Source organism: Sinocyclocheilus anshuiensis, unplaced genomic scaffold (assembly GCF_001515605.1).
Source record: "Sinocyclocheilus anshuiensis isolate Anshui unplaced genomic scaffold, SAMN03320099.WGS_v1.1 scaffold1964, whole genome shotgun sequence".
Taxonomy (NCBI): Eukaryota; Metazoa; Chordata; class Actinopteri; order Cypriniformes; family Cyprinidae; genus Sinocyclocheilus; species Sinocyclocheilus anshuiensis.
The window spans coordinates 209,243-222,797 of record NW_015555836.1 but is presented as its reverse complement, the minus strand read 5'-3'; the positions used below and the strand labels follow the sequence as shown (position 1 = coordinate 222,797).

The 13,555-nt window shown below is 39.6% G+C and overlaps 1 pseudogene; it reads left to right on the top strand.

Annotated features, from left to right (window-relative positions):
* The first annotated feature begins 2,529 nt into the window (after positions 1 to 2,529).
* LOC107675438 (dynein heavy chain 2, axonemal-like) overlaps positions 2,530 to 13,555 on the top strand; it is a 20,340-nt pseudogene continuing 9,314 nt past the window's right edge.

Here is a 13,555-nt window from a genome sequence, read left to right as displayed (position 1 = left end):
AAGTGCTATATAAATAAAGGTGACTTGACTTGACTTGACTTAAAAGGAATTCATCTTTTTTTGACACAAACAAAAAGATAATATTTTCAAACAGTTTAACTTTGTAATATTAGAGTTAAACACAAAGACTTTTAATATATTATAATATAGAATATATATATATATATATTTATAATAAATCAGAAATATGCTTAGATGTACTGCTTTATAAATGGTACAGCAGATTCTTTACCTGTTGACACATTTCTGCCATCAGATGGTATATACCGTCATACTGCTCAGCAATCCTCTTTTTTTGTTATTGCATGCTGATGTTTGTGTTTGGTAAGATGATCTGTGTCTGTGTGCATTTGTGTGTTGTTTTTTTGTAGCGTGCATTCTTGGAATATTTATAACCTTCTAAGATTGGTGTGTGTCTTAATGTGCGTGTCTGTGTAGGCGGTGGGTGCTCACAGTGAGAAAATAGAAGCAGAAGAAATCAAGTGTAAGGCCATGGCTGAGAACACTCAGAGAGACCTAGATGAATCACTTCATGCTCTAGAGGAAGCCATGAAGGTCATTCTGAATGCATGCGACTATTACTTTCAGTACAATATAATACAGCTATCTGAATATGTGATACATAATGTTTTCATCAGCACGTGAAAAAACTGTGGTAATCTTGTTGGACTGTCTTCAGGCTCTGGAGTCGCTGAATAAGAAAGATATGATGGATATCAAGTCTTATGGCAGGCCTCCAGCTCTTGTGGAAACCGTCATGCAGGCAGTTATGATCCTCAGAGGATGTGATCCAACTTGGGCAGAGGCCAAGAGACAAATGGGTACGAGAAAGAGAAAGTTCCAGGTCTTTATTAAATCACTCCATCACGCTGATGTCACACATGGATTCAGGCACTGGCTCAGGCATGAAATCCATACCAGACTACTGTATAACCAAAATCACATGAGCCAAACAGAGAAAGGGAAGAGTTGGGTGATTCATTAGCATGCCAGGATACATTTAAAAAGGTCAGCACAATGTGGTAGAAAGCACATAACCACAGAACAGATTGCAGCAAAAAAATTAAATATGTGCTTGCATGAGGCTGAATTCAAGCCATTTGTTTTAGGAGAGGCCAACTTCATTAAGCAGTTGGGGAATTTTGATAAGGGCAACATCTCCGACTGCGTGCTGAAGACCATTGGACAGTACAGCACGCAGCCCGACTTCCAGCCTGAGATCACTGGACGGGTCTCACTCGCTGCATGTGGGTGAGGGCCATGGAGGTACAGCAATCATGAGTTACACAATTACAACACTTTCGACACCCAAATGCTGTTCTGCTGCCCTTGTTATGAAAAAAACACCAAGAAAAAAAACATATTACCATCAGCACCAATGGTTTATTCAAAGTGCTTTAAAGTCACCATGAAATCAAAATGGACAATTCTTATTGTAGATCTTTCATTTTTTTATGTAATATTTCAGTGTTTATTATAAATGATTTATCTGTGCACATTAACTTCCCCTCCCTATCACAACGATATCTTGTCTATGATGATGTGTGCATCAGTGCAATGACTGCACTGATTTATGAATTATGAATGCAATAAATTCTCCTCTCCAGCAACCTGTCACTTATATGAGATCGCAGTAATTAGTAAACAACGACCATCCAATCAATTTCCAATAGACAAAATCAAACAAACAAACAAAAATGTTCATTCAAGAAGCTGTTTCTCTTAGATATGCGTCACAACGGAAGAAAAGACAATCGCAATTTCTGTTTCATGCTGAAGGGTGGATGTTTATTGGCTTTCAATGTTTTTATTGTTCATCAGCTGGTAAAACAATCGCTCCTACAGAAATTCCTATATCTTTCCTGAAAAAGTGGGTTCATCTAAGGTGCGGTCACATCTACCATTTCTTAATTTCAGTAGAAATATGTGCTATCAAGAGTTTTGTGTGAGAGTGAAAAAGTTCCCCACAGATTTTGCTTTGGTTTAAGTTTTTTCATGCAAATTTGCTATGTTTGCCAACAGAAGATTGCTTGGTTTTAAAGTGACTATTGTTTGAGTTGTACTTCTTGCTATACTATTGACAATGGACATTTTTTTGCCTGCAAAATTTATCTGAAATTTCTGTAATCTGAATTCTGCACCATTAGAGTTTGAGCCATTTTTTAGATATTGTTAAAGTTATCATTCTTGGTGTAAAGGGGCCTTGACACTGAAACTTTTTTTTAATGTTCTCATACCTTTGTGTATGTATGTATTAGGTATACGGCCGTATCTACACGGTGGTTGAGCCAAAGAGAGCCAGGATGCATGGAGCAATGACTCAGCTGGATGAGAAACAGGTCACACTAGCTGAGGCCCAGGGGAAACTCAGAGAGGTCAGCGTGTGTCAGTCTGTCCTGCACTATATTTGTGCATGCGTGTGGGTGTGACTTTGTTAATGTTATTCAAGTGATATAGTGCTAAAGCTTGTGTGTATGTCTATAGGTAGGAGAGAAACTGGATCAGCTGAAGTGACAATATGATGAAAAGATGGCCCAGAAAGAGGAGCTACGGAGGAAATCTGAGGACATGGAGCTCAAACTGGACCGGGCCGGCAAGCTGGTGTATGGACTGGCAGGAGAGAGAGTTCGCTGGGAGGAGACAGTTGCTGTACGCACAAACACACACAAAGTCACTCTCCAGTCACCTTGATGTTTTATACTTGGATGTGAAAATGCAGCCAGGGGTCTCTGATGTGATTGTGAGTGTGTGTGATGGCTTAGGGTCTGGAGAAGAACATTTCCTGACTCCTGTCTGGCGGGAGACTGCCTGCTGGCTGCTGCCTTCCTGTCCTATATGGGCCCTTTCCTGTCCAACTACAGAGATGAGCTGGTCACAAATATATGGATGAAACAGGTTTCTGTCTACCTGTCTGTCATTCCGTCTGTCATTCTATCTTTTTTTTTTTGCTTGTCTTTTTTCTTTCTTATTTATTTGTCTCTCAGTCTTTCTGTCATTGTATCGATCTGTCAATCTGTCTGTTTGTATCTATCTATCTATCTATCTATCTATCTATCTGTCTGTCTGTCTGTCTGTCTGTCTGTCATTCTAACTCCAATCTGTCTGTCTATCTATCTGTCTGTCTGTCATTCTAACTCCAATCTGTCTGTCTGCTGTTCTATCTACCTTTCTATCTATCGGTCTGCCTGTAATTCTATCTATCTATCTATCTATCTGTCTGTCTGTCTGTCTGTGTCATTCATTCTAACTCCAATCTGTCTGTCTGCTGTTCTATCTACCTTTCTATCTATCAGTCTGCCTGTAATTCTATCTGTCTGTCATTCTAACTCCAATCTGTCTGTCTGCTGTTCCATCTACCTTTCTATCTATCTATTGGTCTGTCTGTCTGTCTATCTATCTATCTATCTATCTATCTCTCTATCTATCTGTCTGTCTGTCTGTCAATATATCTATCTATCTACCTGTCTGTCATTCTAACTCCAATCTGTCTGTCTGATGTTCTATCTACCTTTCTATCTTATCGGTCTGTCTGTCTGTCATTGTCTTTCTGTCATTCTGTCTATTGTTCTGTCTGCCATTCTTTTTATCATTCTGTTGTTCTAGATGTCAGTCTGTCTATCTGCCTGTCTTTCTGTCATTCAGTGACTATTGATTTGAATGTCATTCTGTTTGTCTGTTGTTTTGTCTGTCATTCTGTCCTTCTTGTCTTAGCTCGTCTTTAGCACCCAGTATAAACTTGGTGCTAATGGCTTTTATTGATACATGTCAACTAACATCCGATGCATCTAGAGCACTTGCTGTAAGTTACTGTAATTTTGTGCTGAATACTGGTTCAGTATTGCATAGTATTGCACACTTCACAGGTTAGAATATTATGGCATTATGCAGGTGAAAGCTCTAACACTTCATTTCTCTTTCCTCTCATTCATATGTCCTTGCCCAAATCCTCTGCTACTCTTTTCATCTCTAGGTGAGAGAACTGGGGGTGCCGTGTTCTCCGGGGTTCAGCTTTGCAATGTTCCTGTCTAAACCCACGACAGTGCGCGAATGGAATATCCAAGGCCTCCTGTCTGATGCCTTTTCCACCGAGAATGGAGTCATCGTCACCCGTGGCAACCGGTCTGGCCCAGAGAGCCAATCCCTTAACATTAATTAGAATAATGATGATATCTCATGAATAATGAGCAGTAATAATTAGTGATTGGAGAATAATTATCTAAAGATAATAGTAAGCTCATTTTTCTCTGATTGTTCATTTATAGCTAAAGCTAATTTCCTCCCTTACACATACATGCACACACATACACACACACCAAACAGATTAATGGCATTTTGAGATTATGGATTATTAGGAAATAGCCTATTTATGGATAATGTGACGTGCATTTACAGTGAGAGCTAATGTTTCTCTCTCCCTGTCCCTCCCCACAGATGGCCACTAATGGTGGACCCTCAAGGACAAGCGCTAAAGTGGATCAAGAACATGGAGTCCAAAAGGGTGAATATCTCACACACACAAACATAGAGTTCATAGAATCCTTGTACTGAACACAGACTACATTATTTTGCCGTACATTATTTTTACCGTCCTGGTAACGAATACAGACATCAGAGCAGGACAGAAACTGAGACTGCCATGATTATTAGACAGTGTTAGATCTATTTCTCCGTGGAGAAAAACATAACCCACATTCAGTGCCAACATTACCTGCTCAGAGTCACGATGCCTCATCACATGAGTCACCGTCTAATCCACAGACGAGCCGTTTTCAGAGCCCTTATTTAGAATACAAGAACTCTAAACTCAATCCTCCTGTGAGTTAGAAACTGCCTCCCATTTGAGGCAGCGTCTCCTCACCTGCTCTCCTTCAGCAGAATACACCTTCCATATATCACTCCCTCTGAACAAAGATGCACATTAATACACTCGCTCTCTGTGTCTCTGCACCAGGGCGGGGATGGTTTTGTTTGCTGAACGATAGCTAGACAGACAGACAGACAGACAGATAGACAGATAGACAGATAGATAGATAGATAGATAGATAGATAGATAGATAGATAGATGTGATGTATAGTTGGATAGATGAATCGACGGACAGACACACACAGAAGGATAGATGGATGGATGGGCGAATAGGCTGTCAGGTGTGTTCAGAAGGACACATACTTTCGTTTCATCTCTCAGGATAATTTGCTGTTCAGCTTCAGCCTCTGTTCTTCGTCTCTCTCTCTGTCTATGACCTTTTCCTCCTCTTTGCAGGTCTTTTCTCATCTGTAGTGGTGAGTGTCTGGAGCGACGAGTGCCGTTCACACGCTACAGTTAAACGTTGACATTTACGAGCAATAACAAAATGACAGAGCCGAAGCCTCTTTTCTGCCTCCTCCAGGTTTTCTCTGTCTCTATCTCATCCCATTTTCTTTCTTCGATGTCCATTTATCACTTTTGAATCATATTTATCCTCTCTGCTACCTTTAATTTTTTTCTTCTTAGTTGATGTCATTATCTTGTCCTCTGTGTGTCCTTCATGTTCTCTTCTAGTCTCATGTTGTCTCTCTCTCAGGGGTTGAAGGTAATTTTTTGCGGATCCTGGAGAATGTAGTGCAGTTTGGTTCCCCGGTTCTTTTGTAGAACGTCCAAGAGGAACTAGATCCTTCATTGTCCCCCATCCTCAACAAGTCCCTCACACGAGTTGGTCAGTCCCCTCTATACACACACAAACAAACACACGACTCAACATTGGCTGATAGCATTGCTTAGGTTCAAGTTTTGTATTTATACATATGTGTCTGTCAATAGCATTAAATAGATTTTTAGATGTTATAGAAGTGTAATTTACAGGTATAATGCAAAATTAATTTAAAGTTTGTTTTACATGAAAATTAATTTTTGTTAGAAATATATCTTTAAATCATACAAATCATGATGCAATAATGAAGTAAAATAGCTAAAAAAGTTTTTTTTTTTTAAAGTAAAATTTGGCAAGGTCAAACCTGGTAAGGTTGTAGGTTTAAATCCCACAAGGAATGAGGAAAAATTGTATACATCTTCTGTGTGTTCTGCAGGTGGGCGTTTCTTGTTAAGACTGGGAGATAAAGAAGTGGAATACAGTCCTGAATTCCATTTTTACATGACCACCAAACTGTCCAATCCACATTACACTCCTGAAATCTCTTCCAAAACCACCATCATCAACTTTGCTGTTAAAGAACAGGTCAGTGCGTATGTTAATGAACTTGTTCCCATGACAGAGGTCTTTGAGGATGAAACATAACTCTGTGTGCGTCAGGGTCTGGAGGCCCAGCTGCTGGGGATCGTGGTGAGGAAGGAGCGTCCTGAGCTGGAGGAACAGAAGGACTCTCTGGTGATCAATATCGCCTCTGGCAAGAGGAAACTGCAGGAGCTGGAGGACGAGATCCTGCGGTGGGCGGCACACACACTTGCACATGTCACAGCTCTGCATTAACACCTTTATACTAGTGCCACTAACACATCAGTCATTCTAATCAACAGTGTATTTATACGAGCAAGTCTCACATTTTGCACTCATCCATTTTGCTTGTGTGTGTGTACAGGTTGCTGAATGAGGCGTCCGGCTCCCTGCTGGATGACGTTCAGCTGGTGAACACCCTGCAGACCTCCAAAGTCATGACCACAGAGGTCGCAGAACAACTGGAGATCAGCGAACTGACCGAGAACCAAATCGATACCGCCAGAGAGGTGAGAGAGAAAGAGAGAGGGATGAGGGGGAGGTCAAGGAGAGAGAGATGGTGTGAGGGAGGGTGCTGAAAGGGTTGCCAGATTGGATTAAAGATTGCACCTCTGAATAAAGCAAAAAGACTGCTGAGATGAGGATATTGATAGCAAGAGAGGCAGATAAAGCTATAGACCCCACTCTTTGTGTGTTTGTGTGTGTTCAGGCCTACCGCCCCTGCGCCCAGAGGGCGTCCATCCTGTTCTTTGTACTGAACGATCTGGGCTATATAGATCCCATGTATCAGTTCTCTTTGGATGCCTACATCAACCTGTTCAACCTGAGTATAGAGAGCAGCCCCCGCAGCCACATACTGGAGGAGAGGATAAACAACCTCAACAGACACCACACTAACGCCGTCTACACAAATTCACACACTCATACACATATATTTACAGAAGTGTTACTTTGTTAATGTGCAGTTTTTGGGGTATTTTCACTGTACTTTTGTCACTATTGTAGTTGTAACAAAAAACAAACAAAAAAAACTATTTCAATATTTGTGTGAAAATTACATGTACTGTATACACTACCAATCAGTAAGATTTTTGAAAGAAGCCTCTTAAGCTCACCATAGCTGCATTTATTTGATCTAAAATACAATAAAAACAGTAATATTGTGAATTATTATTATAGTTTAAAAAAACTGTATATAAATAAATATATTTCAATATGTAATCTATTATTTATTAAGCTGACTTTCAGAGTGATGTCAGAGTATTTGATCTGTTTGCAGATACACCTGTCGAGGACTGTTTGAGTGTCACAAGCTCCTGTTCAGTTTCCACATTTGCGCCAAGATCCTGGAGGACGTCCAGGAAGCTCAACACTGATGAATACAGCTTTTTTTCTCCGGGGGGGACTGGTGAGAGCTGGGGGAGTGTGTTTGTGTGTGTGTGTGTGTGTACTGGTTCTGAAAGTGGATTATGGGAAAGGATTGTCTTGACTTGTTTAAAAATGAAAAAGTCCTCATGTTACATAAAGCATTCTGTGTGGTGTGTATGTGTGTGTTAGGTTCTGGATAAGGAGAAACAGATGGAAAACCCCTGCTCTAGCTGGCTGTCGGACTCTAACTGGGACAACATAGTTGAAATGGATAAACTGATTAATTTCCATGGACTCATGGCCTCGTTTGAGCAGTACCCTCGAGACTGGCACCTCTGGTACACCAATCCAGAACCAGAGAAAGCACCACTTCCTGGTAATATGTCTGCATGTGTGTGTGGGTCAAGTTTTGCGTACATTGTGGGAACCTAATTTTAGCATATAGGGTTAGGTTTGGGTTAGGAATTTTACAATCAGAACAATTCTGGCTCCTTAATGGTTCAAACAATTCCTTCAGTACTTTCGAAGAAGAAATATATAAAAAAAAAGATAAATAAGTTCCTTTACCAAATGATGAGAATATCAAAAAAAAAAAAAAAATCCTATTCTTGCAAAAGGTGTGTTTGCACAAAGTTTACAGTGACAGAACTCATGATGTGTAACTGCATGTGATATAAACAATCAGTCAGTAACTACACTGATTTTTGTGCCATGAGCCAAAGTAAAACGTGTTTGATTCACTAAAAAGAATTGGCTCATAAGAGTCATTAGTTTAAACGAGACATAACACACACAGTTTCGGCCAATCTCATGTTAATCTTGAGTACCTGTATAGTAGTATTGCATCCTTCATATCTTCGAAGAGTCTTTAGTTTTATCAGATTTATAAAAGACAAATTCAGCTTTACGCTTCTCTCTGAAAACAGCCGAGCTCTTTGAGGCGTGCTATGGGCGGAGCTAAAGAGTCGTGAGCACTTATGTGCCCATTGCCTACAAGACATAAATTTGATGCAGTTTTACTTACCGCCTGTTGTTCTAGCTCATGACCGGGGTCGAACTGGGCCTTGTTTGTAAAACATTTGTCACCGAAATGACGGGAACAAACAATCACACTCACAAAATTCTGTTGCTTTCCCGGAAAAACAAACTGCATCCACGGTTTACGTAACGCTGGGTTCTTTGGGAACCTGAACAAGGTTATCTTTCCCTCACAACCAAAAACACACTTCTTTGGAGACATTCTTCTCAAGTAAGTCCTGTGCAGTGCTGCCGACGACTTCCGTAACCTTAGTCGGCGTCAACGCCTCTCATTTACTTTGAATGGAGTGACGTCAAGTGTTGCCGAAATGAATTGTGGGTCCATCGCGTCGCGTTGGTCCGTTGCTCGCGGCAGAAGTTGAAAACTTTTCAAGCGCCAATGCAGGCGTCAGCCAATCAGATCGCCTTATGCAAATACCCTGGTGCAGACGCTAGCCAATCGCGTTCATGCAACACCAAAAAACTAATGTGATTGGCTGTTGTCACTATGACAGTCGCGTCAGCACCAAGCTTCAGAAACGCCCTCCATCAAGCGCTGGCGCCCCGTGTGAATGTACCGTAATGAAGCATGTTGATGAGCGTGCTCTTGCTCTCGCTCTGGTTGATGTGCACACGCTCTTCCAGGTACAAGTGCCCATACAAGTAATTCCGCACTTCATGATGTCATGAAGGGCCATGCTCGAAAAAAACTTTCCGAAACTTACACGAACCCGAAAGGAGTGTATTTGGCACAGAAATACTCCGCCATGCGTCCAAAACGTTTTTGAAAAGTAGCCTGGCAAGACTGATCTCCACAAGAACGCAAGTCCATTCTTTGTGTTCTTGGAATTGAGAAACAGCCATGTTTTAAAAGCAACTTAGCAATCACATGAAAAAACCCTGGTAACCACACACAATGCCCTAGCACCAGCAAACACAACTCACATTTTCTTCAGAAAATGTCAAATCTAATTTACTTTTACCAAATCTACTAAACAAACTCTCTTTCTCTTTGGCAGATCATTGGGTGTTCTTGGCTAATTGTCACCTCTCTCTCTCTCTCTTGGATGTGTGAGCTGGATAAGCTAGTAGATGATTTACAAGTCCAAGAATGTCATCCATATTTCCGACTGTGGTTAAGCTCCTCCCCTCACCCAGAATACCCCATTGCTATCCTGCAGACGGGCATCATACTGAGCCTCCCAGGGTATACACATACACACACTTCACACACTATAGTCAGATGTTTGAAATGGTGTGTGTTGTAATAAAAGTGGTCTTTGTGTGTGTATGTGTGTGTGTGTGTGTGTGTGTGTTTGTGTTATTGTGTGTCTCTATAGGGGTTGAAGTGAAATATGAAGCGTCTCTATCAGCGGGTGTCTGAGTCTCAGTTCTTGCGCTGTTCGTGGCTGCTGCTGTACGGTAAGCTGCTCTTCACTCTCCTTCTTCCACAGCGTCATCCTGGAGAGGAAGAAGTTCCTACAGCTCGGCTGGAACATTGTCTACAGCTTCAATGACTCTGACTTTGAGGTAGAGAAGGAGAGACAAAGATGTGAATTGTCTATATTTATACTGATTTCTGTGGTTTCCAAAGTATGACCCATGTGTATTGTGAAAATTTGAGTAAGAAATTGCGTTTTCATATACATTTAAAGTACATTATTTCATGCATTTATTAGTATATTTACAGGTGCATTCCAAGGTGTTACATGTGAGCCAAATCATCACAATTAAAAGAACCAAAGACTTAAACTACTTCAGTCTGTGTGCATTGAATTTATTTAATACACGAGTTTCACAATTTGAGTTGAATTACTGAAATAAATTAACTTTTCCACGACATTCTATTGAGATGCACCTGTATTTCATAGCTTCCACACAAACTCCACAAGGGTCACTTATATCTTGCATTTGAAAATGCAATATGTGCCAACCCTCTTCCCAAATAATAATTATTTATTTTAATTTATTATGATTATTGGTATTAGATACTCTTTTTTTTATTTTGCAATACTGTAGTAGTAAAAAGCCTGAAATCATGCACACAATGTCCGTCAAGAAAAAAATCTTCAAAAGTCTTTATTCAGGCCATAAATTTACAAAAGTGCAAAAAGTAAAAAAAAAAAAAAAAAAAAGTACACAGTGCAAAGACATCAGTTCATCAGTTTCTGTGTATGGATTACACCCATTACAGCTGGATAAAACAAAAACTGTGTCTGTCTTCATTTCAGGCTGCAAAGCAACAAAATGTGATTATTTTAAAGGGGGGCGGATTCTTTTCTATACCCTATAAGCTGCATATTTAATAGCTATTGCCTATGGCTATGATATTATTATTGAAAAAACATGTTTTAAAAATATACCTTAAGATGGACTTATTCTGTTAACCTATATGCATTTCTGGCGATTTTATGGGTTTGTGAAGACTGATTGTTTACAGCAATTATTCCTTTCTCTTTGTTTTTCAGGTGAGTGAGAATCTTCTGAGTCTTTATTTGGATGAGTATGAGGAAATCCCCTGGGACGCTCTCAAGTTCCTCATCGCTGGGATCAACTATGGAGGACATGTGACTGACGACTTGGACCGGCGTCTGCTTGCCACCTACATCAACCAATATTTCTGTCCTGCTGTTATTGATACGCCCTTCTTTAAGTGAGTTAACACACACATACATAAACACATTTATGAAGTTAAATGGGGATATTTTTTTTTTATTATTATCTAAATAAACCCCTAACCCTACATCTTAATGAAAACTTTTAGCATTTTTAGATTAAAAACATGAGTTATTTCATTTATTATTATCCCTAAAGTAACGTTTTGACGGATTTGCTTCACTTCTGGGGACAAATTTGTCCCCAAACTTAAGCCTAGTAAATCCAACCACACTCACAGAATCTCTAATGTGTTCTCTGTTCGGTCCAAACACTGTACAGTGTCTTTAGTGTTTGTATGATCATCACTCGTAGTCCAAATTTATGAACATTATGAAGAGATAGAGTGTCCCCATATGGCGAGACTGATTCCCTGGTTGCAAAAAAAAAACAAGAAAATCCCACACACTCTCACGGACAGATCTTCTCATTACTCGCTCACACACAAACTTTGTATTGAGTATATGTCAAGCCATCACACACACACACCCTTTGATCCCTGACACCCCTCTTTACCCTGCTGTGAGGATTCCTGTGTGTCCTCTTCAGCCGGTAAGTCTGCCGCCACAGTTCTGGTCTAATGAAGACCAACAGCTCCCCCATGGGGCCAAAAGTTGAATCTAGTAGCGTCTGGTGTTAAATGTATTCCAGTTCCTCTGAGTCTGCTGGTCTTGCAGGACCCAGCAATACTGCATTCCTGGTTGGAACATCTTCAGTTCAATTCAATTCAAGTTTATTTGTATAGCGCTTTTCACAAATAATTTAGAAGTTTCATCTGGTCTTGTTGAGATATATAGTTGAGTATCATCAGCATAACAGTGGAAACTAATCCCGTATTTTCGAATAATATTATCAAGGGGCAACATGTATATTGAAAATAGCAGAGGACCTAGGACAGATCAATTGAGATGACAATTGAGATGACTCCCCATTTAAATGAACAAAATGGTAGCGATCGGACATCTGTAGTAACAGATAGTAACATCTGTTACTATAACAACCACATCCTATAATTACCCTCAAACAGTGCCTCCATGGTGACTTGAGTGCGCGGTAGAGGCAGCTCTAAAGTTATAGGCAGTAGTAGAAATGAAATAGCATGGATTACTGGACTTGGAGGGTGAAATAGAAATTGCCAGTAATTACAGTATCTGTGAAGTTTTAGTGACAAACAGTTTAGCTACTATCAGTTATTTGATATGACCTGTAGATAAAAACTAAAGAATGTGTTATTTTGGGAATGTGTATGAAATTGCCCTACAGCTTTACATTTTTATCAGCCAATACAAGGATTGTTCACGGCAAGTCTGGCTATGTGACACAGAAGTATAACATATTCATAAACCTTTGCGGATTCTTTTGGCACACAATTCACAACAAATCCAATGCAACTAAAAAAACACAAAGTATTACTGTGCATATTTGCAAGCTTTAACAACTTTTTAGCACATTAAACTATTTAACAGTTCACACCAAATCCTTTAAATATCATGATTGAAACATTCACAAACTATTAATTGCAGCATTACTATCAACTAGTATGGTATCTATTTGAAACATGCTAGCAATATGATGATACTTACCAGTAACTTCATAGCAACACTTTTTTTATCTAGTTTATATACTATAGTATTTATTATAATTTTGAATTAGGTTTTATATACAGTGTGTGTGTGTGTGTATATGTCTGGGGACTGACTAACATCTGTATGTTATGCAGAATTTGTCCTGGAAACTCTTAACAAATTATGCCAGTCTTTTGTAAGTCTGCTGATATCTCTTCTTCGGGGGCTGATAGAAACATCAGTCCCAATACAAACATACACACATGAACCCAACTCACCAAATACAGGGACAAATTCAAATATGTACATACAGTCATGGCCAAAAATATCGGCACCCTTGGTAAATATGATCAAAGAAGGCTGTGAAAATTAATCTGCGTTGTTAATCATTTTAATCTTTTATTAAAAATATTCACAAAAATCTAACCTTTCATTGGATAATAAGAATTTAAAATGGGGGGAAATATCATTATGAAATTAAAGTTTTTCTCAAATACACGTTGGACACAATTATTGGCACCTCTAGAATCAAAAGATAATTGAGCTTCACAAATTATAAAGTGACTTTAAGAAAATTCCCGTTTCCACCATCAGGGCAATAATTTAGAATTTCCAATCAACAGAAAATGTTACAAATCTGCCTGGAAGAGGACGTGTGACTAATATCGTCCTAATGCATGGTGAGGAGGAGAGTTTGTGTGGCTAAAGACTCTCCAAGGACCACAGCTGGAGAATTGCAGA